Source organism: Ochotona curzoniae, unplaced genomic scaffold (assembly GCF_017591425.1).
Source record: "Ochotona curzoniae isolate NIBS_2020 unplaced genomic scaffold, NIBS_Ocur_1.0 contig_2723, whole genome shotgun sequence".
Lineage (NCBI taxonomy): Eukaryota > Metazoa > Chordata > Mammalia > Lagomorpha > Ochotonidae > Ochotona > Ochotona curzoniae.
This window is the reverse complement of record NW_024465573.1, coordinates 16,625,814-16,643,952: the sequence shown is the minus strand read 5'-3', so window position 1 is coordinate 16,643,952 and position 18,139 is coordinate 16,625,814.

Here is an 18,139-nt window from a genome sequence, read left to right as displayed (position 1 = left end):
AGAAAACACTTCAATAACAGCATGATGGACTTGTGACTGCTCATAAAGGACATCCACTGTATAACTAGAGGGAAAATCAATGGGGAAGAATGACCTTGGCAAAGGGCACAGACAACCCCAGAGCCTATGGACCTATATCATAAAACACAACATTTTTAAATGTAAAATACAAGCAAACAAAAACACAGCTATTACTGAGCCTGGCACTGTAGCCTAGCAGCCAACGTTCTCAACTTACATGCACCAGAATCCCATGTGGGCACCAGTTCATATTCCGGCTGCTCTACTTCCCTTCCAGCTTCAAATGCTTTGAGCTTTTCCATATTCAATGTCATAATGGCTATGGATTTGTCATACATTCCCTTGATTGTGTTCAGGGATGTTCCTTCTATACTGAAATGGCTTAACATTTTCTCATGAAAGGATGTTACATTTTTAGCAAGTGCTTCCTCTGGATAATCATGTGGATTTTAATTCTTCAGCTTGTTATTATGATGTATTTATTTGTGTATGTTGAACCATCCCTGCAAGCCAGGATATCATTCTTTCAGTGAATGACCTATCTCATGTGTTGTTGGATTTAGTAGTTTTTGTTGAGGATTTTTACATTGATGTTCATCAGGGTTATTCATCTACAGTTCCCTTCATTGCATCACTTTCTGGCTTTGGAATTAATGTAGTGCTGACCTCACAGAAAACATATAGGAGCATTTCATCCCTTTCAATTCTTTTGAATGCTTTTAGAAATATTGGTACTTGGTTATTTTTAAAATTTTGGTAGAAATTGAAAGCAAAGTCATCTAGTGCTGAGATATACTTTGTTGGGAATATTTTGTTGCTGATTCAATCTCCATCTTGGTTATTGATCTACTTAAGTTTTCTATGTTGTTATGACTCAATTTAGGTACCTTTTATGTGTCCCGAAATCTATCCATTTCTTCTCGATTTTTCAGGTTTTGGCATACAGCTGCTTGTAGTAGTTGCTGATGATTCTTTTATTTCTGAGGTATCCATTGTAACAGTTTTTTTCAGCTCCAGTTTTATTAATCTGGGTCTTCATTTTCTTTTTTAGCTAAAATTTAAATTTTTCTTGCAGTGTTTTTGGCAATGGTTCCTGAGTTTTGTTTTACGTAAATAGTCACTCCCCACTCCAAAACTATAAAAAGTTTGCCTATTTTTCCCCTTCAGGCTTTTATAGTTCACTTTGTATGTTTAAAGCCTCATTCCATATGGAATTTATTTAAATTTAAGAAGCAAATTTAAAGGTTCACATCTTCATTTTCTTTTTTTTTTTTTCTCAACAGATGGTCAACCATTTGTTATAGCATCACTTATGAAATAATACAACTTTTTTCACAGACCAGTCTTCTCAGCAGCACACTAGGATACACTCCTTCAGTTACTTTTGCTTGTCCTCTACAACTTTAATGAACATGTTTTATGTTAAATAGTCTTTAAACCAAGTGTGGGCACAGCAATGAACACTCAGAAAGGTACCCCGACTATTCTGATCTATAAATACACGAGTACTTAAAAATTTATTCAGATAGAATCAAAATACAAGTTCTTGATACAAAAATATTTGGAAATCCATTTATAGCTTTTTTACACCATGTGATTCCCAGGAACTTTTTGGAGACTCCTTGTATATAAGATTTCTCTGGTAAATACTAAAACTATTTCTCCTGAGGATCCCAGTGAATTTTCAATAGTCTCTTCTCACTTCCTCACCAGTAAACACGCCAGTCTTTTTCTCTTTTTTATTAAACTCTCCGCTTTGCTTTCTGCATCCCATGAAGCAGTTAGATGCCTGAAGCTGTCTTCCAGAGGCACTGATGAGACCCGAAACACCCTCCCACCCTGTGCTACATCTTTATGACTGCTCACTTCACCCTCGTTTCTACTGTATTCTACTTTAATCTTTTTTCTAAACTCTCATCCAAACAATTCTGAAGTTTGTCTTTATTCCTCTTCTAATTTTGTATGATCTCCCTAAGCATTCTTATTCATACACATTAATTATTATGTATGGATTTCCCATTCCACATTTATCTCTCCCATTTAAATCTCTGATCTCTTGTCTCAAGTTGGATCCTCAAGAAGCAGAGCCGAAAACTGGCTTCTTGTCCAAAGGCTTTAATTGAGGCCAGATTTCATAAGAAAAAAAAAAAAAGAATAAAGTAGGAGAAAATCTTAAGGATGGGTTCAAAGATGCAGATTGGTTATGTTATATTAAAACAAGGTGTTTTTTAATTTATTCCAAATACTTTCTTTTCTCTTGTTGAATTCATCACTGGCTCATGGATTACATGGTGACATCACTTTTCCCAAGAGACTTTTGTATTTCCTTTTTGTCACCCATGTGTTGGTTACTCAGTGACGCATTTTTTCGTGGTGCTGTAATTTGTTGTTATTACTGTTGTTGTTGTTGAGGTTGTTGTTCTAACTCATAACAGTTGTTGACCTGGTTTCATGGCTTCTCAATTACAGAAATGTATAATGATGAGTACTGGGGTCTACCAAATCCAGATGTGGGGGTACAATGCAACATACATCTCCACTTCCAGACAAAAGATGGATTCCCAAAGAAACTGTTGGATATGTGCAGACAACGGGATGCTGGATTGTCTGACATTGTCTGTTCCAGCCATGTCAGGGTACACTTAAATAAGAAACTGATGGGGAAAAAAAAGAGACGGATGGGATTATGATTCCTTATGAAGGACTATACCATTGTAGTATAATGGGGAAAATCTGTCAGGGGGTAGGAGTTTGGGGAAATCCCAGTCTATACAAAATTGTACCACATAAATCAAAAATTCAAAATTATACATATATACATATATATACACACATATACAAGGTGGTTTATCTCTTACACCTCACTGGGAGTCAGTCACTGGCTACTGTCTCCTCATACACAGGCTAGCTGAGGAGTTCTGAAGAATCTTTGCAAGCAGAATGTATAGCCGCAGTGGCATTACTGATAACATCAGTTAAGAGGATCAAGACAAGGCAACATATCTAATACAGCAGATACATTGCTCAGATGCACTTGTTTCTTCAGTTCAGACTATCTGGGCTCAGTTTCTCCGATTCTAATTGGTCATCACTTCTGAAAACTACTAAGAGGAATGAGCGGCAGGACTATTGACTCCACTGCTATAGATAGCTAGTCCTGAGAATTAATATTCCCCCTCTGCCTCCTAACCCATCCATATTTCATTTGCCTTAAACCTCAGTTAGCTTGCCTTGTAGTTAGAACCAGAACCTATTCCCTGAGAGTTCTGAACTCCATAAACACCTGATCTTTATCAGACCATAATTTCCAAACTTTTCCATCAACAGTTAAATGACACCCTAGTGAATACGTAAGTCCTAAAATATTCCTCCTTGCTCAAATTATATAGCAGTTTCGTAAATATCTTCACGATAGTCAGATTGTGGTGTTGCCTAACTCCAGGAACCCAAAGTGAACAAATGTGTGCCATGGCGTTACAGTTTATAGATCTCTGTGTCTCCTAGGAATGTACACACCCTCTGAAACACAGTTTCTCTGGGCACGCAAGCTTCAAGTTAGAGCTAGGACAAACATAAAATTGGCAAATGATTCATGGACAATGATGGTGGGTGCAATAATTTCTACTTTCATTTTTTGGTCTTTGGATTCATTTGTTGGAACACACCACATTATCTTTGCCTAACTTTTAATATATAGGGTATAAGCACATATGACAAATAAGAACTATGGACCAATATCCATGATAAATATACATGCAAAAATTCTCTACAAAATACCAGCAAATCAATTCTAACAACAAATAGCAAAGATATCCACCCCCAACAGTGGAATTTATTCCTGGTATGGGGATAGTTCAACATACACAAATCAGTAAACATAATACATAACATTAACAAAATGAAGAACAAAAATTGTGTGATTATAGAGAAATTATTTGACAAAATATAGCATCCTGTTATAATTAAAAAAAAAACACTTTAAGTAAAGTGAGTATAGAAAGAATAGTTCTCAACTCAATCAAGGCAATATGATGAACCCAAAGCCAGTGTTGCAATGAACAGCAAAAACCTAGAAACATTTTCACTAAGTTCCAGCACCAGACAAGAATGCCCAGTCTTACCAGTATTATTGAATATAATTCTGGAAGTTTCAGCCAGAGATATTAGACAAGAAAAAAAAAAACAAGGGAAACAAATGGGAAAGAAGTCAAAATATTCCTGTTTGCATATGAAATGGTTCTATATATAAGGGGGACCAAAAAATTCAACTAAGGGACTATTGGAACACATGAACCAGGTAAAGTTTCAAGCTACAAAATCAACAGACAATACTATTGTTGACAAAGTCCTTGTACAATCAGTCCCATTCACGATAACTGCAAGAACAATTTAAGTACCTTGGAATAAATCCAACAAAGGATGTAAAAGACATCTACAATAAAAATGTTTTTTAAAAATATAAGAAAGAAATAGAATACACCATAAAAAGTAAAAAACTGTCCAGATTTATGGATTGGAAGAAATAATATCATTAAGTACCCAGACTACTGAAATTATTTTACAGATTCAAGGTGATCCCAATGTAAATACCAGTGATACTCTTTTTATTACTAGAAAAAAATGATACTAAAATTCATAGGAAAACAGAAGAGATGCCAAATAGCTAAATCAGTCTTAAATAATAAAATCAAAGCAAGAGGCATTGCAATACTCAACTTCCAGAAGAACCACAGGGAAATTGTAACCAAAACAGCCTGGTGCTGGCACAAAACAGATAAATTTAACAGAATGGGAATCTCAGAAATTAGCACACAAATCTACAGCCAACTAATTTTTAACAAACAAACTGAAATGTAATCCAGGGAGAAAGAACAATCTCTTTCACAAATGGTGCAGAGAAAATTGGACTACACGTGTAGAAGTATGAAACGAGACCCATACCTTACATCTTACACAAGAATCAACTCAAAGTAGATCAAGGATCTAAATCTTTGACCAAGTGCCATGAATGTACAAAGGAAAAACATCAAGTAAACTCAGCAAGACATTGGCACCAGCAAAGATTTTTTTAAAAAGAACCCAGAAGCAGAGTAAATAAAGACAAAAATAGTCAATTGGGTTTACATCAAGCTAAGAAGCTTCTGTGCTGCAAAAGAAATGCTCAGCAAAGTGAAGCATGGACCAACAGAGAGGGAAGAAATATTTACAAACAATGTAACCGATAAAGGAGTAATATCCAGAATCTAAAAAGCAACATGAGCAGGTATGTTTCCAAGCTTAAAACTCAAATGCCAACAGATATATGAAAAAAATCCACAGGGTACTAGTCAAGGAAATGCAAATAAATAACACAATGAAGTTTTGCCTTGCCACAGTTAGAATGGCTGTTGTCCAAAAATTTTAAAAATAACAAATGCTGGTGAGAATGTGAGAAAAAGGTACCGTATAGTACTGTTCATGAGAATTTTAGCTCATACAATCGTCATGAAAGACAGTATGGCAATTCCTCAGAAATCTAAAATAGATCTACCATGTGATCCAGACATTGCACTTCTGGAAATTTACACAAAGAAATGAAATCAGCATATGAAAATGTTACCTGTATTTCCATGCCTATTGTAGCTCAACTCCCAACAGCCATGATATGGCATCAACCTAATGTATATATGTGTCACATATACAGTATCAAGCACTATTCAGGAATAAAATAAGAACAAAACTCTTCCTTCTGCAACAAAGTCAAAACAAATATATCAATACTCCCCCAAAGACAAGCATCATACGTTGTCACTGATACATAACACTTAATGTAAAATATAAAAGAGCACAGGATTGAAAAGAACAATCTAGGACATGATTATTACTTTTATCATTTGTGTATACTCCTGTGTTACAGTGGCCTGCTACATTTTATTTGACTATTCTGGTCAGTGGGTAATTGAAGACTGTGAACATGAGTTGATTAAAATTATGTCTTCACAAAATTTATTAAAAAGAGAGGAGAAAGGTGTGGTTGCCTTCTTAGAAGCATATCTGCAGAGTGCATGAAATATATTCTGTTAACAAAAAATAAAGTGGTAGAATTTCCGGGACCCTTGAACTAAGGCTTAGTGCCACAATTCCATTGCTGTGAAATGGTCTTTTGTTCTAATCAGTGTTATGTGGTATCCCATATTCAGCTGTCTCATGTGTGTTTTAATTTTAGTATTTAGCAGTTTATAGCGTTGAAGCATGATTTTGCTGAACCTGGCTGTTTTTGGGTAGTCTAATTCTATAACTCTAACAAGACATATGTCAACAGTTTAGGTGAACAGTTTTAGAAAGGGTGTGCAGAGAAATCTTCAATACCCCAGTGAGGAGTAACTAATCTTTGTGTCCCACCCAGTGAGTTATAAGTGCATCCCCGCTGACCGGTTCCTGTCTGTTTCTAAGCTTTCCTTGTTGTTCTCTATCTATTCTAGTTTTTTAATTTATTTGTTTGTTTGTTTGTTTTGAGGGGTTTCTGGAGTGATCCTGATGGTCATTACGAGAGAGGGTGGGGACCCAAAGTTGGAACCAGGCAGGGACCAGAGAAAGCTCCTCTCCCTAGTGCTGAAGGAAGTTTACTGCTCTTCTGAAATAAAGTTTTTCATAATAGATATTTCATGACTTTGCTAAAGCCTCTGATAAATCATTCCTCATTTGGACCTTGATTAACTAATCAAGCCATTTACCACTGCAAATAAGTTCATCTTATTTGTATGAACTTTGGGGGGCTGCCTCTCTCTGGACATAAAGTTTATGATCCTGTACTGCCCAAATCCCAGTCTACTGGAAGAACATTTTCTCTACCATGATCTCTAAGTCCTGAGTGATACCATGGTATAACAGCATTTCATTTTCAGCTCAGTATACCCAGGATCACTTTTCTTTTCTTTTTTCTGTATGTTCATTCTAACTCTTCATAAATCCCTGAAACCATGTCTTTTTATCTATTGCTATTTCATTAATTTAAGTACCCACATTCCTTATTGGGCTATTGAATAAGCTCTTCAAACCCATAACTTGATATTTTTATCCTCTTAATTTTAACTTCAAGTTATTTTTTTCCAAAAATGTGATTTGTTAGTGGTACTTCTTCAATTAAATCAGTTAATAATATCTTATTATCTGTAAAATAAAAAAAGGAATGCGTCAGCATTACTTACAAGGTCATTTGTGCTCCATACGATGTTTCAATTTCTTCTTTTTTACCATTATTCTCAGGTATAACTATACAACCATAACTATACAACTATACAACTTTCCCCCAAACCATCAGGCCATGTAATTTAGATATTTGTGATTTGGCCTTTCTTAAGAATGTTCTTTTTTGCCCATTTCTTTAAAAAGCTTCTCCAATTTCAAGGCAAAACTCAGGAGTTACATGTTCCATTGAAGCCTTCACTATTTACTTGTTCACATAGTATATTTCATACCTGTGTATATCTCTTACATTGTTATATGGAATATAATTATATAATCTTCCTTAGTGCCCCGAAAAATTCATGAAGGCAACAACTGTATCTTTTTTTTTCTTTTTTCAAGTTTTTTTAAATACATATATATGTTTTTATTATATTTTGACAATCCTTACATATTTAATTAGGGTAAAAAAGGTTCAAGGGCTACAGGGAAGTGGGCAAGACCATCACTTCCATACCGCTTCCTTCATGTATCTGAGGTAAAGGGGGATATAGAGGAAGAAGCCCCACCCAGTTTCCCACCCACCCTATGTCCCGGATGTGGGGCATGCTCTGAGATACTTGATCAAGTGGTTCCAATAGTTCACCATTCATGGATCGCTACCAGTCTCGCCACTCCAAGCACGATGTGGTCGTTGAAGAATCCCTTGATTGACACAGTCCCTTCTAGAGTCTCCATTTGCCCAGTATTTTGCTGCCAACAGATAGCTGAGGTTTTTGATTGACTTGTTCTGTCTTTTCTTGGTATGTATCTTAAATATAACTCTCCCCTAACCATAGGAAAATCTACCTCATAGTCAGTCAATTATGGTTATATTGTCCTCTAATGTGGTTAAGCATAGAACACTCGGACAATTAAGCCGCTGTCTCCCAAAGGGAAAATAAAACAGATTCTATGAAGTCTAAGACTTTAAACACAGGCGTTTTAACACAAGTGTGTGGAGTTTAAACACAAGTGTGTGCAGTGGTTAAGAAGATCACAGAATGGTGCCAATTAATGGTAAATAATAAATGGAGAGCAGTTAGTGTGGGGGAAGACTTTTGGGGACTACCTTCCCTGCCTAATAGCAACCTCAAAATTATTTAAAGCAGAAATGAATACACTATCCTGCCCAACAAAGCGCAATCACAACCCTCATCCGTCTTTACCTATTCAAATAACAAAGCAATGACATACAATCTGCTCCGACTATCTTGCTCATGTACAATTATATGCGAGAGTGTGAGTTCACAGGCTGCAAAAAAAAAAAAAAAAAAATCAGTCATATCCTAGGATTAGGCCTGCAGTTGGATTGTATGACCCAGAATCATATGGCTCATGCCTCATGCTTGATTTAGTTCACACGTGAGAAATAGAAACCCACAGAAAAGCACAGACACAACCCAAAGTAGTTTTGAGCTGGAAGAGACCCTATTTCATGGGACTTGTGTCCACAGAAGGAAAAGAGAAATAGGTGACTTGGACTCAAAAGATCATGTTTTGAGTCATGGAACAAGATGCCTTTGACAAACTAGGTAACTTTTCTGAGCCTCGGTTTTCTTCCTTGTAGAATCAGAATGGTATTATCCACATTACAACCTTGCTGATAAGATTAAATGAAAGTTGCAGTTACAAAAATAGCACATGGCATGTACTATTTAATTATTTAAATCTAAATATGAACTTTGCTTATTTACATCTGAAATCTGTAAGTGTTCTCTACTTGTATTTCTTCTACAAAGGAGACATTTAATTTAAAAAAACTGGATTCTATCAGTGACTGAATTTTTTGAAGTTGTGACACATTGCTTGAGAATGAATACTGAGTATGATACTAGGCAACATATCATGGCACCCATTTCTAAGGGACGACATTAAACTCAAGGCTCTCTCTGCTGCTGGCTATTCTCCAAAACATTTTCATTTCCCTGGCCATTATCAGAGGAATCAGGACATTCAATCTCATTTCTGACATCCAGTATTGATGGATGAGCTTGGATGGGTATCTGACATTTCAGAGGTAGAAACTGCAGTGTTCCATCAGTCTTCTCCTCTGAGACGCAGCTCGACCCTTCCTGAAGACAGCATTGAATCACATCCTATGTTATTTGCTTAGCAGAAGTGGCTGTTTTGATAAACTGTGCTCTGCTTGAGTTCACCCTTCTAACCTTCAAATATTAAAATTCACCCCAAAGACAATGATTCTGGATGCCTAATCAGAATGCCTGCTCGCTATCCAGAAGACAAAGACCCCAAGAGTCATGGACTCCAACGATGTTTCCATTTCCTATTCCACTGTTAAAAAGAAAAAAGCACAAGGACTCTAAAAGTGAGTTCCAGGCTAAAATCCCAACATTTGCAATGAGAACAAATATTGAGACAAAAGCACTTAAATCTTCACTAGAGAGTCTTATAAATCGCTGCAAGAAGAAGAAAAGAGGGCACAGGTCTTTACGGTCATAACAAAGTTAAAACATGTTTGATTGCAAAATGAGACAATTGTGTTAACTTGGAAAGCTGATAGGAAAGATAGGAAAAAACTTCTGAGGCGAATAAGTCAAAAGAGGTCCTATGCCCTCTTTGGAAAATCTCTGAAATCTAGTAACACTAATTCAAACATTTGTTAAACATATACTATGTATCAGCTGTTCTGACCAATAAAATGGGGATAAAAAGTTTGCTGTCAGTGATTTTCCGATAACCAATCAAGAGAAGAAAATCAATTGTTCAGGAAATTAAAAAGAAACTAAGCAATTACTTTATTTGTAAAGTATGATATTAACTAAAACAATGTATAGAGACATTTTGGTAATCCCAACAGCAGATAACTACTGTTTCTACGAGGTAATGGTCAGGGGTGCTAGTAAATATCTTACATTGTCTAGGAAAGTTCCTAATAACCAAGAGGCATCCAGTTCAGAATGCCAACACCACTAAGGCTGAGAAATTCTGGGGGCAGGAGATATCCAGTTGGGAAGCTGCAACATGAATATCAAAGTTAAAACAGTAGCAGAATGAGATTACAGGAGGGGGTGAAAACTTACTTTGAAGTCTGAAGAAATGTTGAATGACCAGATGGAGGGAAAATGGCCTTAAAAGAAGACCTATAATAAGGAGAACTACAGAAATAAAATGAAAACTGAGAGGTAGAAGGGTCACAGCAGCCATAGTAGGAGGTGTTTCTGAAGCAGGCAAGACAAACTGCTTATTGGGTTTAGAAATAGAGTAAACTAAATAAACTTGGAACAAGTTTCTGTGGCATATTAATGTAGAAGTCAAATCTAAGTGAGTGAAAAAGAAGAAATGGAGGCTTGGAGGGCTATGAAAAGAAAGTTAGAAATCAGGAGAAAATGGTAAAACGGAGGTTTCTGATAGCAGTGATTTCAGGAGGGCAAAGTGATGCTTTAAAAAAATAAAGCACTCAGTTGGCAGTAGCAGGTTGACTACATAGGAGAAAGAACAGCTTTTCAAAAATGGGTAATAGAATATTTAGTGGGTTATGAAATTGATGCAGTGTTTGGGAAATAGTATTTTAAAGCATGAAATAAAAGTATAGGGCAGAAAATATCAGAGACCATTACAAAAAGTAAAATACTGTTTTGTGCAGTTATTGTTCAGGGTTTGCATTCAGCTATCCTTAATTTATAAGCTCTTTTTTTTAAAGATCTACTTATTTTTATTGGAAAGGTAGATTTTACAGAAAGAAGTAGTGGCAGAGAGAATGATATTTCATCTGCTGGTTCATTCCCCAAGCAGCTTTAATCTGGAGCTGAGCTGATCTGAAGCCAGGAGCCAAGAGCTTCTTTTGTGTCTCCCACACAGGTGCAGGGTCCCAAGGCTTTTTACCATCCTCTTCTGTTTTTGCAGGCCACAAGCAGGGAGCTGGATGGGAAGTGGAGCAGCTGAGACATGAACTGGTGCCCTTATGGGATCCTGGTACATGTAAGGCGAGGATTAGGCACTGAGCTATTGCACTTGGCCTTATTTATAGTTTTGATAATTAAGTGAAAGTGGAAAATAAAAACAAGACTTATCTAAAGCACTAATTAAAGTACTAATTAGTGGTCCACGCCCAGACACAACTTTCACATAGTTCAGCAGGAGTCAAGACCTAGACCAGCTTCTTCTACACCCAGCCTGGCTCCCTCAAGTACCAGTGGAGGCTGGAGTCTAGCCCAATCTATTGCTCCACAGTCCCAGTGCAGACCTGCAATGGTGCATTCTGTAGCCATGTATAGCCATGCCTATTGCACTCAATCCTACTCTTGTTCTCACCAGTGGGAACTCCAACCCAGCTAGAGTGCCCCCTTCACTCCTCAGCAAGGCCTGACCCAATCTGCAGTTCTTGGGTGAGCTAGCAGAGACTGCAGTTCCACAGGGGTGAGCCCAAATTGCCTCCACAGATTCTGCTATCAGACCCACTTCTTTCATCCTGTTCTCCCCTCCAAACCAATTTGGTGTCAGTGCCCATCTTATGCACGCATATCATGGGCATATCTATGAAATTCCCTCAGCTGTAGTTCCTAATGTGGGCATAAAAACCACAGGTCACACCCTTGATTCCAGAAAGTAATTTCTTCTAAAATCCAAATAAATATTTTGCATCATTTAGCCTCATAGGTTGTAACAAAAATATAAACTCTGACTGGTATAAGCAGAAAACACATTTACTGAGATTACTGGGTAGTTCACAACTGTCAAGATATATAAGCTCAGAAAAGAGTGAAGAAACAATAGAAGCTAACACTTTAACCTGAACCACATCAAAAAGTCCCAGATGAGAAAACCAGACCACTAAGGACACATTCATTTTTACACCCTACACACTCCAGCTGTAACTACCACCTCCATGGAAAGAATTCAGTGGCTGCAGCCACTGCACTATAATTACTATTGTCTCTAAAACTCAAGGTGCTGATCCTTATGTTCACCCATTCCAGTTTTTTGCATTTCTTGTTCCTGATTCAAAATGAAAGTTGGCTGTATCTGATAGGTGCAGCCAAAGTAATATGTCTATGCTTAACTATAACGGAGCCTGGGAAGCCAAGGAATTGAACATCTTCCATTTTAAACTTTCACAGAGGGAGACAGCCTAATAAATGCTCCTGAGCCAAAGAAGAATTTGGGCTGTCAATGTGAGAAACATCCATTACAAAATAAATGACAAAACTACCATAGACTCCATAGTTGCTGTCAGTTCCAAGTCCTCAATGCCACCTTGGGACTAAGCTGAGTGCAATGGAAAGTTTTTAACCATAAATGTCCAAGGCTATCGACAGTACATACAGTCAGTTGCAATGCCTGATTGAGTTTACTATTGACAGACACACAGATGTGATGCCATCCTCAAATGACAGGCAGATGTCACCCTTTAATAGAAGCAACTGACCCTGAGACTTCTGTCTTCTCCCTTCAAAAATGGTTCTGTCATCTTTCCAGCCTCTTTCTAGATGACACAGGCTCCTGCATTTGAATGCTGCTAGTTGCCTCAATAAATCGCCTGAAGTCCTGCCATAGGTGCCTGTTGTGTTTAGTGGTATTCATGAAGATATTCTGCCTCTCTGGAATCCATTTGAGATGGTCCTACCCAGATGATGGCAACCCATTCTTCACTTCTGCAGGTTCTCAAGAGGACAACTTAGAAGCAGGCTCATGTCTACATACTCCCTTGGTCATGCCTATTTATTGTATCTAGGATAATGGTGGATTTCAACCACACAGATTCATACATGCATTTACTTCTCATAATCTATCTTTAGAAAATGTATAGGAAGACATTTGCTTACTTTGCAAATCTCAGGACCTACACAGAAGGAAACCACTCAACCTTCCATTGATCTGTAGCTGCAGCTGCTGTTTGATCTTGTGCCATGAATCAGAAATTCCCATAAAACATGGTTTATTGTCACAAAACCTTTAAAGATAAGAATGAAAATGTTTATCCCTGCTTTACAGATGAAAAAGATATGGCCAACAAGTCACTTGCCGTAGGTAGTATGTTAAGTTATATTGGTTATATATTAAGTACTAAAAGCCAAGATTTACAGCTAAGACAATCATGTTCCAGAATCAAGAATCCCAGATTTTCCCTCTATAAAGCTGTACCATTGTTCAACAATGAAAGTGAAACAAATGTTGAGCTTCAGTCAAGGACAGCTCCCACCAACACATCCTACACATGTGTTGATTTCAAAGGCATGCTCATTATCAGTAACAACAACAACAAAAAATCCTCAGAAGTTCCCCAAACTCATTTTCAGAAAAATCCTCATTAAGATGATTCTGTGGCAAACCAAAATTACATTACCACAGAATCAGTCCTTAAAATTATTCCTATTAAGCTGCAAAGAAACATAACAAGTCCTCAAAGGGAGGGGAAAAGGAAGACAGAAAGAGAGATTCTCCAAAACACAAAAGGTTAGGTGACTATTCTGACAATCCCATCTTTCATTCTTGCCTGTCTCATGCCTTAATCCATGCCTGATTCCAGCAGATTGAGGCCAAGCCAGAGGGAAAGATACTCAGAACATTACATTTGATAGAATCTCCAGAAAGTGGGCATATCATTATGTTCAGCACCTGCTATCCATCTCCACTCCCCCATCCTACATGCTTCATGTTTGTCAGGGCTTCCCTCAGGTATGCTCCTAAATCTGTCGGTTATGTTGTGGTGGTCAACACTTTAATATGTTAATAATTCTAAGGGAACCAAAGCACTGATAGAACCACCAGGCTTAGAAGTGTCAGAAACAGGGCAGAAGTAGCCTCAAATGAGAACATCCTCCTACAAACTAATACGATGGATTCTAATTACTGGCATCAGGTATGTTCTAGAAAGTTATTATAGACATTACATTAGCCAATACTGAGCCATGACTCCAAAGGGATAGACAAAGTGAAGTTGCTCTGGGCATCTGCTCACAATATTTCAAACAATAAATACATAGTTCTACTTTATATGTACACTTCTGATTGAAGATGCCTCATTTAATTATTATTGCTGATATATTAACATGGAATGCACAAACAATAACACTATGATTTACACCAAAATAAAACTTTTTAAACAAATTTATCTTATCTGTAAGACACTCTATCTGCAAGCATTAGCCAGCACTTAAGTGTTATGGTCAAGCTTTCGGGCTTTGGAAGGAGGGAATCACAGGGGATTGAGGAAATGTGATTATCTTCTTGAACTGTAATATTAAATATTAAATGCATAAAAGCTGTTCTCTTTACATTAGTAAAAATAAAATTATTGCTAAAAAGGATTTCTAACACTCAAATGAGATGCTAGGGGTTCTATAGTGCTGAGACATAAACCCAGCTATTTTAACTCCAAACATCTTACTCCCCTCTCATACTATAAAAGGAAAAACTATGCTAACACTGTCAGATGCAAGAGTTTTCCCACCAAGTTGTGATATCTCAGAGAAGATGGATGCAGTGGAAAGATGGTAGAGCATGTGTACATTAGATGTTGGGAAGAGCAAGAACAGGATAAGCTGTTACCACAGAGGATGGCTTCATAACTATGTGCACAAGCTGCACAAATGTGCTGCTCCTGAGCTTGGAACTCTGCCTCCATGCATTTCAGTCAGAAATCAGGCATTGAGTAGGTCCAATAGAGGCCAACTTGGCAACTGGTAAGAGTAGAAAGAAATATTAACTCCTGGTCTAAAAATGAGAGACACATGTTAAAAATAAATAATTCCATAAACAGAGTTTGAATTGAGGGAGAGGAAATACTAAAAAGGTAGATTTAAGATGCTATTTGGAGGACTTGGTACAGCAGCCTAGCACCTAAAGTCTTCTTCTTGCACATGCAGGGATCCCATATGGGTACCAGTTCTAATCCCGATGGCCCCACTTACCATCCGGCCCCCTGCTTGTGGTCTAGGAAAGCAGTAGAGGATGGCCCAAAGTAGTAGAGGATGGCCCAAAGCCCACATGGGAGACCTGGAGGAAGCTCATGTCTGCTGGCTTCAGACTAACTCAGCTCTGGCCATTGCGGCTGCTTGGGGACTGAACCAACGGGCAGAAGATCTTCCTCCCTTTCTCTCCTCCTCTCTGTATATCTGACTTTTACATTTAAATTTAAAATTTTAAAAACAAATTTAAAAAAATATGCTATTTGGAAAAGGATGTAAAGTCTTGTCATGTTTTTACATTCTTAGGATGATAATTTGAATACAAGTCCACAGGCATCAACATTCATGCAATCTATTTCCAGCACTGTAGTTTTGCTCATTTGCTTGTGAACTGTTTTTTTGTGTTTTTTTTTTTTTGCCATGAGATTTATCAAAATGAGTTGAACCTTTTTCAGAATCACTTTGATGATCTACAGAATTGGGATTCAATTCAACTCAAATCAACATACTTTATTTAGAAGAATGATGAAGTACTAAGACATTGTGTTCCAAAGTTTTAAAAGCAAATTTGATATAATTTGTATACACCTGAAACAAAGGAACTTAGAAGATATCTAAATAGATCACCACAATTCAAACTGAGAGCTGTCAGGATGTCAATGGGCATAGTTAGGGAGCAAGACCTTGAAGGATGGAGTGGAGAAGAGACACTGCCTGGAAGATGGGTCCCAGAATCTCAAACGAGAAGGTCACAAAAGGAAAGTGTAAGCCATAAACAAGAAAAGTATAATCTGGCAATATATTTCTAGGAAATGTGGAATCTATGCTTAGTTCAGTGTTGTTGAGACAAATGATGAGAGGAGAGAAAAGGGGGAATGGACTGGGAACACAGAAAACAGCAGAATTCTGTTATGTGAGCCATTTCAGTCAGGGACTAATACGGACAAAGTTGTCCTGTCTGAAAGATTCTTTCAGCAGTGACAAGGGGGAAGACTTTGGGTGGAGATAAACAGGCCAGTTCCTGTGTATAAAAATCCTGGAGGACGACTCTTGAATTTGTTTTAAAAAGTCAAAAAAAAAAAAAAGAAAAGAAATAATGTATAAGAAAGCAGACCATAAACTGTAGAAGAGACATAAAGCAATATATATTTTTTCCTAATGAAAGTAGTAAATGTTAGAGGGAAAAATAAAGTGGCAAGATAACATTTCAAGAATGCAAGTTCTGCTAAGATGAAAACTGATCGAGAGCATGTGATCATCCAGGTAACCTAAGATCATTCAGTTGGGTAGCATTAAAGGCAGCAAAGGATTCTGACATGTGATCTGAACAGCCAGTCAGTGTGTCTGGAGGTTCAAAAGGGATAAGATAGAACAGACACACAAAAATTCTAAGAATGCAGACATGATTCCACTGGAATGGGAAAATAAAAATTATTTCAAGTTTTAACCTCAAATCATTGAAAAAAGCTATGACGTTTAAGAGAATTTTATTGCATCTGCAGCTGTAGTAACACACAGTGGAAAGCAGTACAAGACCTAGAGCCCAATGCTTCCTGCTATTGTGACTGGCTAGATAATCTTCCTGTGTGCCCAATTTTCCCCTGGTTAAATCAATCATAACAATGACAGCTAGTTTTTGGAGATTGTGAGAATTAGTAAATGTAACCTGCTCAAGTTAGGGCTAGCAATGTATTCAGAGAATCTTTGTGCTTATTAATTACAACTCCTACTTCAGAAATGGGAATCATCTGACATCCTAGACCTTTCTGTAGCACTTATTGAGCAGCAAAAGAGTAAAATCTCAATTACTTTCACATACAGGAGTCCTAAACGAACACCATTAGCCTCTATCCTAAAACCACAAAAAGATCCAAGAAGAACTGATTTCAACTAACAGGAGTTCAGCGATCAAAGGGGTCTAAGGGGGCCGAAGGAGACCTTGAAAGGTGCAGTGACGCTTAGAGTCAGTAAGTTACTTGCAGAGTGTAAAACCAGAGAGAAGGCATATGTCATCACCTAAAGATCCTTCCGGAAAGCATGGAGTGGGAGAAGAGAGTATGAAGGCAAGGAGAGTTGCTTTCAGAGAGGGAAACAAGGAGCCACCCCCTTTGCTCTGCTTGCACTCTTGATCCAAAGCTGGAAGGCTGACTTGTTGCAAACATGTCTGCCTTTGTCCCTCTCCTCTCCCTAGCACTCTTCCTGCCATGGCAGTTAATCTTCTAGCAGATGGCTGCAGCTGCTCTGGGGGCATCTGTTGCTGCTCTTTCACCTCACAGCTTTGGCAGAAGCAACTGGCAAGACCAATTTGAACGGGCTGTCATCACCCAGTTTTCCCACTATTTGTCACAACTGCTAAACAAAACAAAATAAACCAAAATCCTCCAGGCACAGGAAGTGCTGGTACCACCAGCTGCCATTCCTGGAGCCTCCTTGATTTAGGATGCTCATTCTGGTTGGTGACTCTCACGAAATCACATGATGGAAGGAGAAGTTTGGTGTGCTCCTTTCACCCATCATTCATCTTTAGGAATAAGATCCTTCAGGTGGTCCAAAATGAAACACCACTGCAAAGAGCAATAGGTACCTAGAGATGAGAAAATGGCGTTAAAACCCCAGAGGAACAGAGTGAAAGAATTAAGGCAGTATGACAATACCCACCTTTCCTAGCCTTACCACACAGAAGCTCTGGCCTGATGAGACTCAATTCTTACCACCAGACTTGCAGGTCCATTCGGAACCCCAATAATATCAACATACAGAATCTGTAATGTTTGGCTACCCACTTGGTCTCACAGGTCATGGCCTTTTCTCCTCCTCTGCTCCATTTGCCCACCCTTGGGGGGAAAAAAGCCACTGTAGATATTCTACTTTATACTTTTGTGCCCTGCAGAAATAAATTTTATATGTTGTAACCTAGTCTATTTGACCTAAAGTCTACATTTTTGCTTAGCATTTATCAAACTCTTTCATCTGCAGCCTGTGATCCAAGCCAAAGATACCAACAGCAATGGGACATAAAGATGATGATCCATGAATAGAGTTGA